This window comes from Grampus griseus, assembly GCF_964374135.1.
Source record: "Grampus griseus genome assembly, chromosome: 4".
NCBI classification, from domain to species: Eukaryota; Metazoa; Chordata; class Mammalia; order Artiodactyla; family Delphinidae; genus Grampus; species Grampus griseus.
In genome coordinates, this window is record NC_138997.1 from 35,304,363 (window position 1) to 35,322,554 (window position 18,192).

At 41.7% G+C, this 18,192-nt stretch overlaps 1 pseudogene across 1 annotated transcript; it reads left to right on the forward strand.

Moving 5' to 3' along the window:
- Positions 1–4,390: 4,390 nt before the first annotated feature.
- On the forward strand, positions 4,391–5,768 carry LOC309822251 (tripartite motif-containing protein 60-like; annotated as a pseudogene). Its single transcript has 2 exons — positions 4,391–5,009; positions 5,108–5,768. The product of its transcript is annotated as a tripartite motif-containing protein 60-like (transcript).
- The last annotated feature ends 12,424 nt before the right edge of the window (positions 5,769–18,192 follow it).

An 18,192-nucleotide genomic window follows, 5' to 3' on the forward strand; every position in this document is an offset into this window, starting at 1 on the left:
ATAGTCTCTTCTTTTTTTCTGATGGGTGGGGCTGTGTTCCTGTCTTGCTGGTTGTTTGGACTGAGGCATCCAGCACTGGAGTTTGCAGGCAGTTAGGTGGAGCCAGGTCTTAGTACTGAGATGAGGACCTCTGGGAAATCTGACACCAATTAATATTCCTTGGGGCCTGAAGTTCTATATTAGCCCAGCAGCTTGGACTCAGCGTTCCCACCACAGGAGCTCAGGCCTGACCCCTGGCCTTGGAACAAAGACCCTGGTCATGTCGGGATTTGTCCCGTCCTTTCGGTGCCTTATGTCCCCTACCGGCACCCATTACATGCTCTGCAAGAATTGCTCTGATGTATTTTTATTGTACTTGTGGGGAGACGCAAACTTCACATCATCTTACTCCACCATCTTAACTCCGCCTGCCTCCAGATTCTTAACTTCTCGTGGGAAGGAACCTCATCCCAAACAGCCAGGGATTCCAGCAACCAGCACACACCTGGTGCGGCAGGCGCTCAGAACTGCTCACTGAATGAAGATGCACTGTCTGTCCGTCATATTCACATGGAGACTTTCAGCTTTCACGGGACATCATTTTATTGGTACTTTGATTCAGACACTGAATCTTCCAGCTCCTTGGTGTCAGATTTCCTAGCCTCCAGAACTACCAATCCATGAAATCCCGTATGGAACTTGGCACCCAAGCAGGACAGCCAGTGGGAAGGGAACTGCAGATCAGTGCCCTCAAGCCAGCCGGGTCCAGCGCCCCTGCCCAGGGAAGGCAGCCTGTGGGCCTGTATTGTATATTTGAAAGTTGCTAAAAGAGTAGATCTTAAAAGTTCTTATCACAAGTAAAAATAAAAATTCTAACTATGTGAGGTGATAAATGTTAACTAAACTTATTGTGGTGATCATTTCACAATATATATGTATATCAAATTCTTATGCTGTATACCTTAAAGTTATATGATATTATATGTCAAATATATCTCAATAAAACTAGAAAAAATAAATAAACTTATGGCCTTCTTCTGGGGAAAAAAAAAAAAAGTATTCCAAGGAGCCAGAAACTAGATCACTGATAGAGAGAGGGGATTAAGGTGGAGTGTCTGCCACACCCTGGACAGAAGATTCAATCAGAGAGGAAGATGAGAGGTATCATCAGCAGTCTGTAATCTCCCAGGCTGATTGCATCTGCAGTCTGTCTAATGGGATAAAGGAAAGGAGTCTCCCTACAGGCTTTTAAGGCCCAAGGGGCCCGATTCTGACCCCAGCAGTGAACAGAGAAGGTGGGCTGTGTCGTGCCTTCAGACCTGGATCAAGACCTGGATCGAGGAAGACCTTCTGCTCTGTGAGGAAGAAGCCCAGAGCCCCAGTGGGTGGAGCCAGGATGCCCCCAAGACCTTGAGGACACAGACCAGCTCCCGCAGCACAGAGCCAAGACTGAGAAGCATGGGCAGGTGAGTATGGACTTGGGGCCAGAGTCTCAGGTGGGCCTGAGCAGGGACAACATAGCTGCCCAGGGGACACTGGGTGACCACAGTCTGACGGAGAAGGGCCAAGTCAGGATGGTCTGGGAGGTGTTAGAGGGCAGGAGGTTCTCATTGGATTCATTTGGAACAGACTCTCTGGCCAGCAGAATGGAAAATTCCATGGGTTCAGAGGAAGATGCAGTAGGGGGAAGGAAGCCCCAGTTGTGGGTGTGGGTGTGACCTGGAATCTGCCTGTCACCTGGACCATACCTGTGGGAGGTGTGGGCAAGTCCTAGGGGCTCCTGTGGGATGGACCTGCTGTGTGTCAGGCACCCTGCTCACTGCTGTTCCGTTTTCTTCTCAATATATGGGCTCCTTAGTTAAGGTTTTATGTATGTACCCATGTGGTTACTTTATGGAAGATAAATATTTGCTGGCTATCATAAGGACATATATATACACAGTTTCTTTTTATACTGTATTCACCTGTGACATTTGTTTTAGCATAATAGAGATAAGGTCAATCTTTTAAGCCCTGTTTCTTCTTTTTTTTTTTCCTCCTTTTGGGAATCAGACCGCAGAGAGTTTGTTCTTTAGCCTGCAGTGCCTGTTTTGCCCAAGGCCATTCCTAGGTCTTTTTCTAGAATGGCTGTGCTCTTGTCTTCCTGTCTCAAAATAATAGTATTATTTTCATGTGTTTGAACTTGCAGCCAACTCACATCAATTACTTGTAATGGTGGTACGTCATATTTTTTTAATTGAAGTAGAGCTGATTTACAATATTTTGTTAATTTCAGCTGTATAGCAGAGTAATTCACATTATATATATATATATTCTTTTTCATATTCTTTTCCATTATGGTTTATAACAGGATATTGAATATATTTCCTTGTGCTGTACAGTAGGACCTTGTTGTTTATCCATTCCATATCTAATAGTTTGCATCTGCTAACCCCAAACTCCCACTCTGTCCCTCTGCCACCCCCTCCCTCCCCCTTTAGAACCACAAGTCTGTTCTGTATGTCTGTGAGTCTGTTTCTGTTTCAGAGGTAGGTAGGTTAATTTGTGTCATATTTTAGATTATACATGTAAGTGATATTATATGGCATTTGTCTTTCTCTTTCTGACCTACTTAGTATGATAATCTCAAGTTCCATCCATGTTGCTGCAAAAGGCATTATTTTATTCTTTTTAATGGATGAGTAGCATTCCACTGTATACATGTGCTACATCTTCTTTATCCATTCCTCTGTTGATGGACATTTCAGTTTCTTCCATGTTTTGGAGATTGTGAATAGCGCTGTTATGAAAATAGGGATACATGTGTCACTTTGAATTATAGTTTTGTTCAATATGTGCCTAGGAGAGACATTGCTGGATCATATGGCACTTCCAGTTTTAGTTTTTCTGAGGAAACTCCATGCTGTTTTGCATATTGGCTACTCCAACTTACATTCCCAGGTTGGTACGCCTTTTGAGTCTGCTGTAATCTCTAAACTTCCCCCGGAGGTAGAGACTGAAGGGATGTGGACACTTTAGGATGGAGGGAGAGGGAGAGTTGTGGCTCAAAGAAGGAAGAGAGAAGCTGGCGTGGCCTGGCTGGGGCAGGAGCACACTGAGAACATTGGTCAGCCTTGTGAAAAGAGTTTTTACATAGAACATGTTAAGCTTGTAAATTAATAGAAAAATAGTAGAACAAACATAATGTATCAGTTGCCAAGGGCTGCCACAACAAAACACCACACATCAGGGTGACTTCAGCAACAGAAACTCTGTCCCAGGTCTGGAGACTGGAAGTTGAATATCAAAGGGTCAGCAGGTTCACTTTCTCCTGAGGCCTCTCTCCCAGGTGGCCTCCTCGTGGCTGTGACCTCACATGGCCTTTCCTCTGTGGGTGCCCATCCCTGATGTCTCTTCCCCTTCTAAGGACATCTGTCAATGTTGCATAAGGGCCTCTCCCCAGCAGCCTCATTTTACCTTAATCAGCACATTACAGACTTTATTACCATATAGGGTCCCATTCTGATGTACTGGGAGTTAAGCTTCAACTTATGAACCGTGGGGGCACACAGTTCAGCCCACAACATCCCACGTACACATCCAGTGAGTGATGCCCCCAGCCATCCCTGCTCCTCATCACAGGGAAGCAAACCTAGATATCATAGGGTTTATATGTAAATGGATCTCTTTTCATTAATAAAATCACATTAAGTAACCTATAAAAACATCATCAGAGTTTTCCGAGGACAGCGACCGCGTCTGTGGAGCCGCCCCAGGAGCCGGAGCTGTCGCATCCCCTCCTCTTCCACTTCCCGTTGCAAACAATAAAAGCCGTTCGTACCGTTAAAAAAAAAAAAAAAAAAAAAAAATCATCAGAGACCCACAATCCCAACTGATTACAATTAGATTTTGTTTGGAAATTTATGTATTAGAATCCAAAAAAAAGCTTGGTCAAATATTGTTGATTATATACATGCTCTTTATTTCTGTAATATACATTCTTTTCCCTCTTGTTATCAGTTTCTTGAAGGAGCTGGTGAGTTGTGCCATAGAGTTGCCCACACCTGGATTTTGCCGATTGTGTCCCTGTGCTGTTGATTTTCGTCACTACTGGGAGCAGTGGCTCTCTGTGAAGAAGAGGACCACCTAGCAAGCTTGATTTCAGCCCATTAAGTAAAAGGGACAGAAGTGCCAAAGGAAGCAGAGACTGACTGGGGCTCTCAGTCCTCCTGGCGGCTGCTGTAGGGTTGAAGGGAAGGGGTAGAAATAGGCCTGAGTGGCCACAGCTCCCTGCAGATTCTGGCAAACCTACTGGCAGCCGTGAAGGAGCAGAGAGAAGGCTGAAGGGTCAGATGGTTCTCACTTGTCCCCACCCCTGGAGAGCCAGGTTTCTCTGAAGGGAGTCTCCTCAGACAGAAACCCTCCCTGCACAATGGCCCTGGCATCTTCCCTGGCACAGCTCCAAGCAGAGGCCAGCTGCCCCATCTGCCTGGATTACTTGAGAGACACAGTGACCACTGACTGGGCACAACTCCTGTCACCCCTGCATTTAACAGTGCTGGGAGGGTCTCCACGACATCTTCCCCTGTCATGTCTGTCTCCAGCCCTGCCCTGACAAGGGCTTTGGAAGGAACACTCAGTTATGTCTCATGATTGATTTTGTGAAGCAGCTTCCCAGCACAGAGGAAAAGAGGAAATGGCAGAAAGAGAAACCCCCGTGCGAGAAGCACAGGCAGGTTCTGAGCCTGTTGTGTGAGAAGGACCTGGAGCTGCTGTGTCTTCAGTGCAGGGTCTCTCCTCTGACCACCGCGATCACCCCCTGGCACCCATGGAGCAGGCTGCAGCCTGTCACAGGAGGAGGCACAAAGTCCACATTGAGCCCCTGAAAAAGCAGCTTGAAGATGCTGAAAAGTCATTAGAAATGCAAGCCTCAAAATCGTTTGAGTTGGTGCGGAAGGTGAACAATCAAAGGAGGGAATTGCACTCCGAAGTTGAATGCATTAAGCATTTCTTGGGAACAGAGCATGTTGAAACTCACGTTAGGTTACTAAGTGAAGAGAAGGATGTTCAAGATAAAATAATTGAAAAAAAACACCAAATATCGGGCCACAGATCCACGTTGAAAAATCTACTTGGTGAAATAAATAAGTGTTGCAACCTGACCTGGATTTACTGACAGGCATTGAAAGGATCCACAGCACATATGGAAACCTAAAGAGCCCGGCAGCCTTTTCCTACAAATTAAAGAAGGAGGTTTTCACTCTCCCCCCACAATATTTTGGCCTCCACAAAATGATCTGCACATTTCAGGTACATCTCACACTAGATGCTGAAACTGCTCACCACAGTCTCAAAGTTTCACAAGACAGGAAAACTGCAACATTTCGAAGGATGGAACCAAACTGTGTTCTTAATCCTGAGGCATTTACTTCTCACCTAGAAGTCCTGAGTTCTGAGGGATTTGATGCTGGCAGGCATTTTTGGCAGGTAGAAGAGGCCTAGGTGACTGCTCCTTAGGTATGTGTAAAGAATCTTTCCCCAGAAATGCTCCTATATCACCATCCCCAAGCAATGGCTCCTGGCAAATGCAGCTCTGGGGTAGTGCACCTAACACAGGGGATTCAGGAAACCCATGTCGGATTGGCGTTTTTCTGGACTATGAGTTGGGAGAAATTTCTTTTTGTAATTTGAAAAAGAGATCTCCTTTATATTTATTCAGTGACATTTTTACAGAAAAACTTAAGCCCGATTTCTCTATTGGACCTCTTTCAAAATCACTTACAATAAGTCTAGTTGAAGATGAGTACTGAACCCCCTTAGAAGACAATGTGTATGTTCTATTTTCTCCCTGTGTTCAGGGAACATCCTTGTAATAAACAGTAATAAACAAAAACAAAAAAACAAAAAAAAGTTACTTCCTCGGGGAGGCCAGGCATAATCTTCACCCACCCAGAAGCAACTGATCCAAAGAGGTGACTGATTGTTCTTAGGTTTCAGAAACAAAACTACCCCTCGCCCACTGCACCCTGTGACGCCAGCCCACCTGAAGCCTTTGGAGCTGTGCTCTTCACTCCTCTACTGTGCAGGGAAGGAAGAAGACGCAGTGGTGAAGCTTTTCAAACCAACCTCAAAGCACTAATAACGTGAAAATGTTGCTCCGGAATTAGAGGATCAGCAGAAGCCAATGACTGCCCAGTCACCTGGGAAACGACCCCTCCCCACCATCTTGCTCAGGCTCTTCCGGGTCCCCACCCTTAGACATTGAGCATGCGCAGGCCCATCCGCGCCCACTTCCAGTGCACCCACCCATCACCGTGGCCCAGAGAGTGTTTCCAGGGACTGGTCTCTTAGGGGCCAGAGGTGTGAGCCTTGCCCTGGAGCCTCCAGACTCCTCAGAGCCTCGGGCCTGAGAGGGCTGAGCCACCTGCTCCAGGTGAGCCGGGAGGGCCCTGAGGAAGGGCGGAGGGAGCTTAGCTGAGCAGGGGGCTTTCTGGGCATCTCCTGGCGCCAGACTTAGTGGTCTCTTAAGAAAAGTCACAGGTCGAATCTTGAGAGCTGGGAATCCGCCACAGGTTTAATTTCTTAGCCTGATGTTTATTGAGCGCACGCTAGCCGAGCTTTTCAACAGCCGTAAGAATGGAGTAGATAATCAGTTTTGAGGAAAAATAGCAAAGAATTCAGACCATGAACCATACACTCTAGTGTCATTAACCAATGGCTGACAAAAAATAAATGTAAAATCTTAAGTGGGTTTGTGGCGTGACAGATGTGTGGTGGCAGGGCGAGCAGAGGGGCCGGAGGGCCTCATCCTCAGGATCTCACTGTTTTAACGGTAATGAACATTGGAGAGTAAGAGGATTACATTTGAGTGTAGAGTGCTGTAGAGTTATGGAATTGATGGTCGGCATGGAGTAGAAGACGGTAGTCAGAATAGTCGGCCTCTGTATGTAGCCTGGACTGGAAAAGTGTCCCCCAAAACTGTTCTTTTCACTCCAAGGCCTGAGTCTGGAAGGTGGGTTTGGGGAGATAAGTATGGGGGAGGGGAGAACCCATTAGGAATATGTGTGGGAACGCCAGGGCACCTGCTTAATTTAAATGAAATACTCTCTATGAAACAATAGAATGTTTCTTTCTGGTTCCAGAAATTTCAGTCTTTTTTTTTTTTTTTGGCTGTGCTACACAGCTTGTGGTATTTTAGTTCCCTGACCAGGGATTGAACCTGGGCCCCAGGCAGTTAGAGTGTAGAGTCCTAAACCCTAGACTACCAGGGAATTCCCTTTTTTCTTATTTTTAGTCTTTTTTTAATTGGAATATAATTGCCACAATGTTGTGTTAGTTTCTGCTGTAACAATGAAGTGAATCAGCTACATGTATCCATATATCCCCTCCTTCTTGGACCTCCCTCCCACCCCAACCCTCATCCCACCCATCTAGGTCATCACAGAGCACTGAGGTGAGCTTCCTGTGCTTTATAGCATGTTCCCACTAGCTACCTATTTTATGCATGGTAGTGTATATATATATCAATCCCAATCTCTTAATTGGTCTCACCCTCCCCATCCCCCACTGTGTCCACATGTCCATTCTTTATGTCTGCATCTCTGTTCCTGCCCTGAAATAGGTTCATCTGTACCCTTTTTCTAGATTCCACATATATGCATTAATATATGATATTTGGTTTTTTTTCTTTCTGGCTTACTTCATTCTGTATGACAGACTCTAGGTCTATCCACATCTCTACAAATGACCCAATTTCTTTCCTTTTTATGGCTGAGTAATATTCCATTGTATACATGTGCCACATCTTCTTTATCCATTCATCTGTTGTTGGACATTTAGGTTGTTTCCATGTCCTGGCTATTGGAAATAGTGCTGCAATGCATATTGGGGTACATGTGTCCCTTTAAGTTATGGTAGTCAGGGTATATGCCTGGTAGTTGGGTTGCTGGGTCATATAGTAGGTCTAATTTTATTTTTTTAAGGAACATCCATACTGTTCTCCATAGTGGCTGTACCAGTTTGCCTTCCCACCAACAGTAGAGGAGGGTTCTGTTTTCTCCACACCCTCTCCAGCATTTATTGTTTGTAGATATTTTGATGATGACCATTCTGACTGGTGTGATACCTCATTGTAGTTTTGACTTCTATTTCTCTAATAATTAGTGGTGTTGAGCATCCTTTCATGTGCCCCTTGGCCATCTGTGTGTCCTCCTTGGTAAGATGTCTATTTAGGTCTTCCACCCATTTTTTGATTGGGTTGTTTGTTTTTTTGATATTGAGCTCCATGAGCTGTTTGTATATTTTGGAGATTAATCTGTTTTCTGTTGCTTCATTTGCAAATATTTTCTCCCATTCTGTTGGTTGTCTTTTCATCTTGTTTATGGTTTCCTTTGCTGTGCAAAAGCTTTTAAGTTTAGTTATGTCCCATTTGTTTATTTTTGGTTTTATTTTCATTACTCTAGGAGGTGAGTCAAAAAAGATCTTGCTGTGGTTTATGTCAAAGAGTGTTTCTCCTATGTTTTCCTCTAAGAGTTTTATAATGTCCACCCTTAAATTTAAATCTTTAATCCATTTTGAGTTTATTTTTGTGTATCATGTTAGGTAGTGTTCTAATTTCATCCTTTAACATGTAGCTGTCCAGTTTTCGTAGCACCACTTATTGAAAAGTCTGTCTTTTCTCCATTATATGTTCTTGCCTCCTTTGTCATAAATTAGGTGACCATATGTGCTAGGGTGTGACAGATGTGGTACCCTGTACCATTGATCTATATGTCTCTTTTTGTGCCAGTACCATACCGTCTTGATTACTGTAGCTTTGTAGTATAGTTTAAAGTTGGGGAGCCTGATTCCTCCAGCTCAGTTTTTCTTTCTCAAGGTTGCTTTGCCTATTCAGGGTCTTTTGTGTTTCCATACAAATTGTAAGATTTTTTGTTCTAATTCTGTGAAGAATACCATTGGTAATTTGATAGGGATTGCATTGAATCTGTAGATTGCTTTGGGTTATATATTCATTTTCACAACATTTATTATTCCAATCCAAGAACATGGTATATTTCTCCATCTGTTTATGTCATCTATGATTTCTTTCATCAGTGTTTTATAGTTTTCTGAGTACAGGTCTTTTGCCTCCGTAGGTGGGTTTATTCCTAGGTATTTTATTCTTTTTGTTGCAATGGTAAATGGGATTGTTTCCTTAATTTTTCTTTCGTTGTTAGTGTATGCAAATGCCAGAGATTTTTGTGCATTAATTTTGTATCCTGCAACCTTACCAAATTCATTGATTAGTTCTAATATTTTTCTGGTGGCATCTTTAGGACTTTCTATGTATAGTATCATGTCATCTGCAAACAGTGACAGTTTTACCTCTTCTTTGCCAATTTGGATTCCTTTTATTTCTTTTTCTTCTCTGCTTGTTGTGGCTAGGACTTCCAAAACTGAATAACAGTGGTGAGAGTGGACATCTTGTTCTTGATCTTAGTGGAAATGCTTTCTATTTTTCACCATTGAGAATAATGTTTGCTGTGGGTTAGACATATGTAGTCTTTATTATGTTGAGGTAGGCTCCATCTTTGCCCATTTTCTGGAGAGTTTTTATCATAAATGGTTGTTGAATTTTGTCAAAAGCTTACTCTGCACCTATTGAGATGATCATGTGGATTTATTCTTTAATTTGTTGACATGGTATATCACATTGATTGATTTGCATATTTTGAAGAATCCTTGTATTCCTGAGACAAATACCACTTGATCATGGTGTATGATCCTTTTGATGTGTTTTTGGAGTCTGTTCGCTAATATTTTGTTGAGAATTTTGCGTCTATGTTCATCAATGATATTGGTCTGTAATTTTCTTTTTTTGTGATATCTTTGTCTCATTTTCATATCAGGGTATGATGGCCTCATAGAACGAATTTGTGAGTGTTCCTTCCTCTGCAATTTTTTGCAAGAGTTTTAGAAGGATAGGTTTTAGCTCTTCTCTAAAAGTTTGATGGAATTCGCCTGTGAAGGCATCTGGTCCTGGAATTTTGTTTTTTGGAAGATTTTTAATTACAGTTTCAATTTCATTACTTGTGATAGGTCTGTTTACATTTTCTAATTCTTCCTGTTTCACTGTTGAAAAATTGTACCTTTCCAAGAATTTGTCCATTTCTTACAGGTTGTCCATTTTATCAGCATATAGTTGCTTATAGTAGACTCTTATAATTCTTTGCATTTCTTCAGTGTCAGTTGTCATTTCTCTTTTTTCATTTCTAATTTTATTGATTTGCTTCCTCTCTGTTTTTTTCTTGATGAGTCTAGCTAAGGGTTTATCAATTTTGTTTATCTTCTCAAAGAACCAACTTTTAGGTTTATTGATCTTTGCTATTGTTTCCTTCATTTCTTTTTCATTTATTTCTGCTCTGATCTTTATGATTTCTTTCCTTCTACTGACTTTGGGTTTTCTTTATTCTCTTTCTCTAGTTGCTTTAGGTGTAGGGTTAGATTGTTTATCTGAGATTTTTCTTGTCTCTTGAGGTGAGATTGGATTGCTGTAAACTTCACTCTTAGAACTGCTTTTGCTGCATCCCATAGGATTTGGGTTGCCATGTTTTCATTGTCATTTGTTTCTATGTATTTTTTTTATTTCCTCTTAGATTTCTTCAGTAATATCTTGGTTATTTAGTAGCACACTGTTTAGCCTCCATGTATTTGTGTTTTTTATAGTTTTTTTTTCCTGTAATTGATTTCTAATTTCATAGCATTGTGGTCAGAAAAGATCCTTGATATGATTTCAATTTTCTTACATTTTCTGAGGCTTGATTTGTGACCCAAGGTGTGATCTATCCTGGAGAATGTTCTGTGTGCACTTGAGAAGAAAATGTATTCTGCTACTTTTGGGTAGAATGTCCTATAAATATCAATTAAATCTATCTGGTCTATTTTGTCATTTAAAGCTTGTATTTTCTTATTTATTTTCTGTTTGGATGATCTGTCCATTGGTGTAAATGGGGTGTTAGTGCCCCCTACAATTACTGTGTTACTGTTGATTTCCCCTTACATGGTTGTTAGCATTTGTGTTATGTGTTGAGGTGCTCCTATGTTAGGGGCATAAATATTTACAATTGTTATATCTTTTTCTTGCACTGATCCCTTGATCATTATGTAGTGTCCTTCCTTGTCTCTTGTAACATTCTTTATTTTAAAGTTTACTTTATCTGATATGAGAATTGCTACTCCAGCTTTCTTTTGATTTCCATTTGCATGGAATATCTTTGTCCATTCCCCCACTTTCAGTCTGTATGTGTCCCTAGGTCTGAAGTGGGTCTCTTGTAGACAGCATATATATGGGTCTTGTTTTTGAATCCATTCAGCCAGTCTGTGTCTTTCGGCTGGGACATTTAGTCCATTTACACTTAAGGTAATTATGGATATGTATGTTCCTATTACCATTTTCTAAATTATTTTAGGTTTGTTTTTGTAGGTCCTTTTCTTCTCTTGTGTTTCCTGCCTAGAGAAATTCCTTTAGCATTCATTGTAAAGCTGGTTTGGTGGTGCTGAATTCTCTTAGCTTTTACTTATCTGTAAAGCTTTTGATTTCTCTGACGAATCTGAATGAGATCTTTGTTGGGTAAAGTAATCTTGGTTGTAGGTTTTTCTCTTTCATCACTTTAAGTATATCCTGCCACTCCCTTCTGGCCTGCAGAGTTTCTGCTGAAAAATCAGCTGATAACCTTATGGGGATTCCCTTGTATGTTATTTTTTGCTTTTCCCTTGCTGCTTTTAATATTTTTTCTTTGAATTTAATTTTTGTTAGTTTGAGTAATATGTGTCTTGGTGTTTTTCTCCTAGGGTTTATCCTGTACGGACTCTCTGGGCTTCCTGGACTTGGGGGGCTATTTCATTTCCCATGTTAGGGAAGTTTTCGACTATAATCTCTTCTAATATTTTCTCAGACCCTTTTTTTTTCTCTTCTTCTTCGGGATCCCTATAATTTGAATGTTGGTGCCTTTAGTGCTGTCCCCAAGGTCTCTGAGATTGCCTTCAATTCTTTTTATTCTTTTTTCCTTGTTCTGCTCCTCAGCATTTTTTCCCACCATTCTGTCTTCTAGCTCACTTATTCATTCTTCTGCCTCAGTTATTCTCTTATTGATTCCTTCTAGTGTATTTTTCATTTCAGTTATTGTGTTGTTTATCTCTGTTTGTTTGTTCCTTAGTTCTTCTTTTTTAAACATTTTTGTATTTTCTTGGTCTGTGCTTCCATGCTATTTCTGAGATTTTGGATTGTCTTTACTATCATTACTCTGAATTCTTTTTCAGGTAGGTTGCGTATTTCCTCTTCATTTATTTGGTCTTGTAGGTTTTTACCTTGCTTCTTCATCTGTGACATATTTTTTTGTTGTCTCTTTTTTTTTTTTTTTGATGGGTGGACTGTGTTCTTGTCTTACTGGTTGTTTGGCCTGAGGCTTCCAGCATGGAGTTTGTAGGCTGTTGGGTACAGCCGGGTCTTGGTGCCAAGATGAGGATCTCCAGGAGACCTCACTCTAATTAATATTCCTTGGGATCTGAGGTTATCTGTTTGTCCATTGGTTCAGACTTGGAGCTCACCACAGGAGCTCAGGCTTTATGCCCTGCCTGTGAACCAAGATCCTACAACCCATGTGGGGCAGCAAAAAAAGAAAAAAAAGAAAAAAAAAAGGAGCAGAACAATAACAAACAGTAAAAATTAAAATAAAATTAGAAAACTAACAAATATGTTAGAAAAAATAAAAATATAGATGAAATATGACCAGAAGGTAAAACAGAACCACAAGAGCAAAAATGAGGGGGAAAAAAAAAAGCTGCAAAAGGACTTGGCCGTGGGGCATGGGGCTTATGTGGGGGGCAGGGCTTTGGCACAGGCGGGGTGTAGGTGGTGGCCTATGCTTAGGACCTAGCCAGAAAAGACCCTGGGGGATGGGGGGGCAGGGCTTAGGGTCATCTGGAGGGGCCCTTAAGTGCCTCAGGCCTTGGAATGTGGATGATCAGGCCCAGGAACCCAGCAGCCTCCAGTGGGTGGGGAAAACGCCATCCATGCCTTCCCTCCCCACCATCCTCAGATCCCAGAGGGTCCCTCCCCATCTGCCCCTCCTCTGTTTTTCCCCCCTCTCTCCCTTCTATGCCCCTAGGATCTCTGCAGCCAGAGGGGGCCCCAGAGGGTTGAGGACACCCCCAGTACCCCAGCAGGCTTCCCCAAACCTGATTAGGCAGGGGAAATGCCAGCTGCATTCCCCCCGATCGTCTAAACCCCCGAGGGTCCCTCCAGGTGTGGGAAGCCCTCCCTCTCCCAGCCACCCCTCAATGGCGCCAGTTCCATCTGGCCTCCACCCCTCCTTCTTGCTTGCTACCCCCCATGTCCTACCCGGTCACTCAGGAGTTCCTCCTATATCCCCTTGGGTGTCGAGGTCCCCCCCAGCATCTGGTTGGTGCCCTAGTTGTGGGGAGACACAAACTCTGCATCCTTCTGCTCTGCCATCTTCTTTAGTCATACTTGTAATGTACTACCTGTATAGCCTTGGGCAATATTCTTAAAACCTTATATATTTAATCAGCCAAAATGCATTTGTAAAATATGGAATTTTAAACAAGGATTAGGAATCCATGACATGACAGTGTTATTTATGAACATTAGATTGGAAGGTCAGAAGACACATTTTCATTACTTTATACATTTCTTTTTATACCATAGAGGAGGAAAAATATTTTTCCCTCTACTCTGCTGGGTTCTTGGCTGAGACACCCATCTCCCCTTCCATAATTAAAGATTAACAGGAGAAAAAACAAAACAACTTTAAATACATATGGTCATGTCGGAGCTCCATAAAGGAATGAGACTCAAAAGGCAGCCTGGCAACTGAGGCTTATATACCAGACTGAAAAGAGCAAAGGGATAGGGGCCTGGGTTTCAAATGGGAGGAAGGCAATTCACTGGAAGGTGAGGAGAGGAAATTGTTGGTAAAGTTTGCTCTGCCATGCAAATAAGTCAGGTAGATGAGTGATCTCTGGAAATAGAGCACTGCCAGGTACAGTCTCCCTTTCTAATATAAATTTCCCTAAATTCTACTCTGTTTTCTGAGCTTCTGTGTCTACAGTTTCTCAAAATAGTCTGCTCAAAATCATCCTTATGCCAAATGGGCATATTTTGGGGTGGCATATTCTGTTATCCTTTAATTACAATGTAACAAAAAAGAATTTTAATGCACTAATACCTTACAGCTCCTTCAAAACTAGATGCATGCAAACTTTCTTTGCCAAACTACTGCCATGAGCAGTTAACACATTTTCTTCTCACTAAAGATTTAGCAGTACCAAAATTTATAGTAGCTTTTAGACTGAAATAGTGCTATCGTATATACTTTAATACAATGTTACATGATATAATAAAAATCTAGGCAGTTGAGATAGATTTCTAAGAGCTTTTTTCACTTTGAAAATGTATAAGATCTTGTGTCTAGGAGTCCCCGAGACCTAGGTAGAGCTATTACTAGGGGGACTCAGAAATCTCAGGGTAAAGGATATTCAGACCTGTGATTGATTATAGTGAATGGATACAGCAAAATCAACAAAGGGAAAAGATGCATGAGATGAAGTCTCAGGAAACCAAGGCAAACTTCCAAGAATCCTCTCCCAGGAGAGTCACACAGACCCACTTAACACCTCCAGCAACAAGTTGTGACAACATGTGTGAAATGTTGTTACCGGGGAAGCTCTTTAGAGGCTTGTTGCCCCCAAATCTGGGGGGAACAAGTCATGTAGCCAACCTCTGCCTAGAATGTATCAGATCTCCAGATTCCCAGAAGGAATACTGGTGGTTAGCATAAACCACATCATTTGTACCTACACTTTAGCACAGTGAGCCATTATCAGGGAATGGTGGTAACCCTTACAAAATCCAAGTTCCCAGACAGGACCCAAGGGCCAGCCTTTTAAGCAGGCCTTTCTAAGGACAGCAGTCTTAAGCCTGCTCTTTTAACTCTTTTTTGTACAGTGCCACTTATTGAGCATCTGTTCTGGGTTAGGTACTGCATGTCATCCCCAAAGCACCATGGTGTATTCATCAGAACCCAGAAGTTCTCTGAACCCTAACATTCAGGGGGGTTTTCTTGGTTTTATTTTTTTAATGGAGGTTTCACTATGTTGACATGGTTTATTAAGTCATTGGTCATTGGTGATTACCTCAATCTCCAGTGCCTCTCCCCAGGAAGTCACAGGTTAGGACTGAAAGTTCCAACACTCTAATCGTACCTTGATCTTTCTGGTGACTTGCCTCCATTCTGGTGCTGTCTATGGGTCCTTGGCCATCACTCATCTCATTAGCATACAAAAGACCCTCTTAACACTAGGGAGATTTCAAGGTTGTTAAGAGTCCTGTGTCAGGAACCTGGGATAAAAACTAAATATATATTTATTAGGTACAGAAGTAACAAGAAGTACAGTGTGCTTAATGGTTTAGAGTTTTATGCTACTGGGAAGTTAATAAGTTAGCCTGTTAATGTTTCATAGTTGGTGCCAGATGACACAAACTCCTAGGGTCAGAGACAGAGGACTCTTACTATTGGCCCAGCCAGAAGCATGAGCATCATGATGTGTCAGTTCCCCATACCTCCCAAGTCCCACAGAGGTGATGTGGAGGGGCCACGTGGATGCTGTGCACACTGTGGGTTTGCAACACATTCAGAGATCCCTGAGTTTGGGGGATCCCCTTTCATAGCAAGCCTGTTTCTGGTCCCACAGGGAGACTTTACCTCCCCTTTCAAGGATGCTTTCTGCAAACACAACCCTGAGAAATGGCCCCAATGGTATAGGTATATTAGCGTAAACTGGGTACAATAAAGTTTTGTAATAAAAAAGGAGACTGTCCATATTCTCAAGAAATATTAGTTTAAGTATTTAAGGGAAAACTGACATGATGTCTATAATTTAAACTGTTTGAAATAATATATTCTACACACGTATATATTCATACACACTCTTGCCCTCACATGTAGTGAGAAATACTGGTCAGCCCAAATCTTAAAAACTGGACACTCTAAGCAAGGGAATAAGGGGGTTGACTACATTATTGTTTCAATATTGCTGTAGTTTTGAAGACTTTCAAAAGGAAAAGTTAGAGAAACCTCTGGCTGGTTTATTCTGTCCTGTCATGCCTAATTTCCAGGCAGAGTTATTCTCTCAAATAGTGGCTACTCAACCATCAGTACACTATTCCTTTTCCTTCTCCCCCACATTATCAGGCACCATTTTTTAACTTTTTCTGCTGTTCACATTTCACATAAAATGATGCTTGAACATAGTAAAATTGTCATGATTTCACATTTAATGCTGGATTTGTGCTTATAACCAAGGGGAAATTACCCCATTCTGACTCATCACTTCTACGCTATCTTATTTCAGAATTATTAAAATGTGAAAAAAATATGCATCTTAGAATTAATAAAATATGGTTGTATATACTTGTCATGCATTTTATCGTCCCTCCTTGCCCATTATAATCCAGCTCACTTTAGGAGAACATTGGGCGTAGGGTCCTGAAGGAGCTTAAGCCAATTGGACTGTGTATGGCCTGCCTTCCTGAATATACATGCAGGTAATCCTCTTCCACACGTAAATCACACTCCTCACCCCACCCCAGCTAACACTTACCTTGAGTAGGAATTACTTGCCAGATATTCTGGCCACTGTTATCCGCATGTGTGTGTTTGGACAGCAGCGTTTGTATGGTGTGTGTGAATGGTAGGAATGGGCTGGTAGAAGGTGGGTTTTCAAACACAGACTGACTCACAGCTCCTGTCTCCTTTTCCTCTGATCTAGCAGGGCTCAGTATTTCTGAAACGCTTCTATGTTAGTGTCTCGTCTGTATAAATATTATTCCCTTTGACTAGGTGACCCTTTCCTTACATTTCCCTGGGTTGAGTTGAGACTTTGTGGAAGGAGCTTGAGTCCCCTTCTCTGGTAAGGTTTGCTGTGCGTCAGGCACTGTGGTAAGTGCCTTCCACACAGTCACTGATTCTCAGTTAAACCCTCATACCAACTATGAAATTAGTGCTGGGAGAGGAATTTCAACATAGGCCTTTGAAGTCTATTATGTATGCCAAGAATGCAGGGCCCTGACTGCCCTTCAACCAGGCCATCTAATACCAGTTCATGTATAAATATTCTCAGTTGCACCTACAATGTCCTTTATAACTTTTTCTCTCTATTCCCAGAGAAATTCAGATTAGATTTGGTTGTCTCTTCTCTTTAATTTTTTGTAATTGAACAGTCTCCCCACTTCTGTCTGTTATATAACATTGACATTTTTAATATTAATGTTTTTTAGGGTTTATTCATTTTGTATTCATTATTATTATTTATTTTTTAATAAAAAGCCCTTCTTGAGTATCTACTACAGGCCAATGAGCAAGGTAGACTAAGAACCTACTTATCTTACTATTGATGGACAAAAGAGAAAATAACCAACAAAAACACACATGAGGTAGACAATTTTAGATTATGATTGCATTCTATGAAAGAAAACAGAGGGGATAGCAAAGAGAGTGCAGGGAGAGGAAGACAGTCAAACTATGTGAGTAGAAACTGTTTCCTCGAGGAGATAACATTTGAGAGAGGAGACCTGAAAGAAAACACAGAGGTGTACAAAGATTCCTGCGGAGAATGCTTAACTCCATAGCAATGACCTCAGCATCGATGAAATAAAATTTATATTTTAAGGCAGGACAAGAATATGTAAACATAAAATCCTCTTTCTGTGTTTGTTTGGGCCACCTCTCTCCCTCCCCAATGTGCAGGGTGCTTCTGCATTACACATAAACCAGAGCTCCTCAAAGATGGGACTGCCTGCTCAACCTTAAAGATCAATTGTTTTCCCGTTCATCTGACCCTAGCAACTTAACTTCTTAAAAGAATAGCATTCTTTCCCAACTCTGTAGGAGTCATAGTGACTTGCTGCTCACTTTGGACATGCTTACCTGGACTATGTATCCTTCATGAACTTTATGTAAAATATCAGTATGTCATTTTGATATAAGATTCTTTGTCTTGAAAATGTATACGACTTTGCTTTCCAACTTCTAACAGGTGGAACAATTCTTTCTGTGAGTCTGTCTCCCAGGTTATAATCCTCAGTTTGGCTCGAATAAAATTTCCCCTTTTTTCTTCTTAACTTGATTGTTAATTAAATTTTGTAATCACCATATTCAACCAAAAACAGTTAATTTT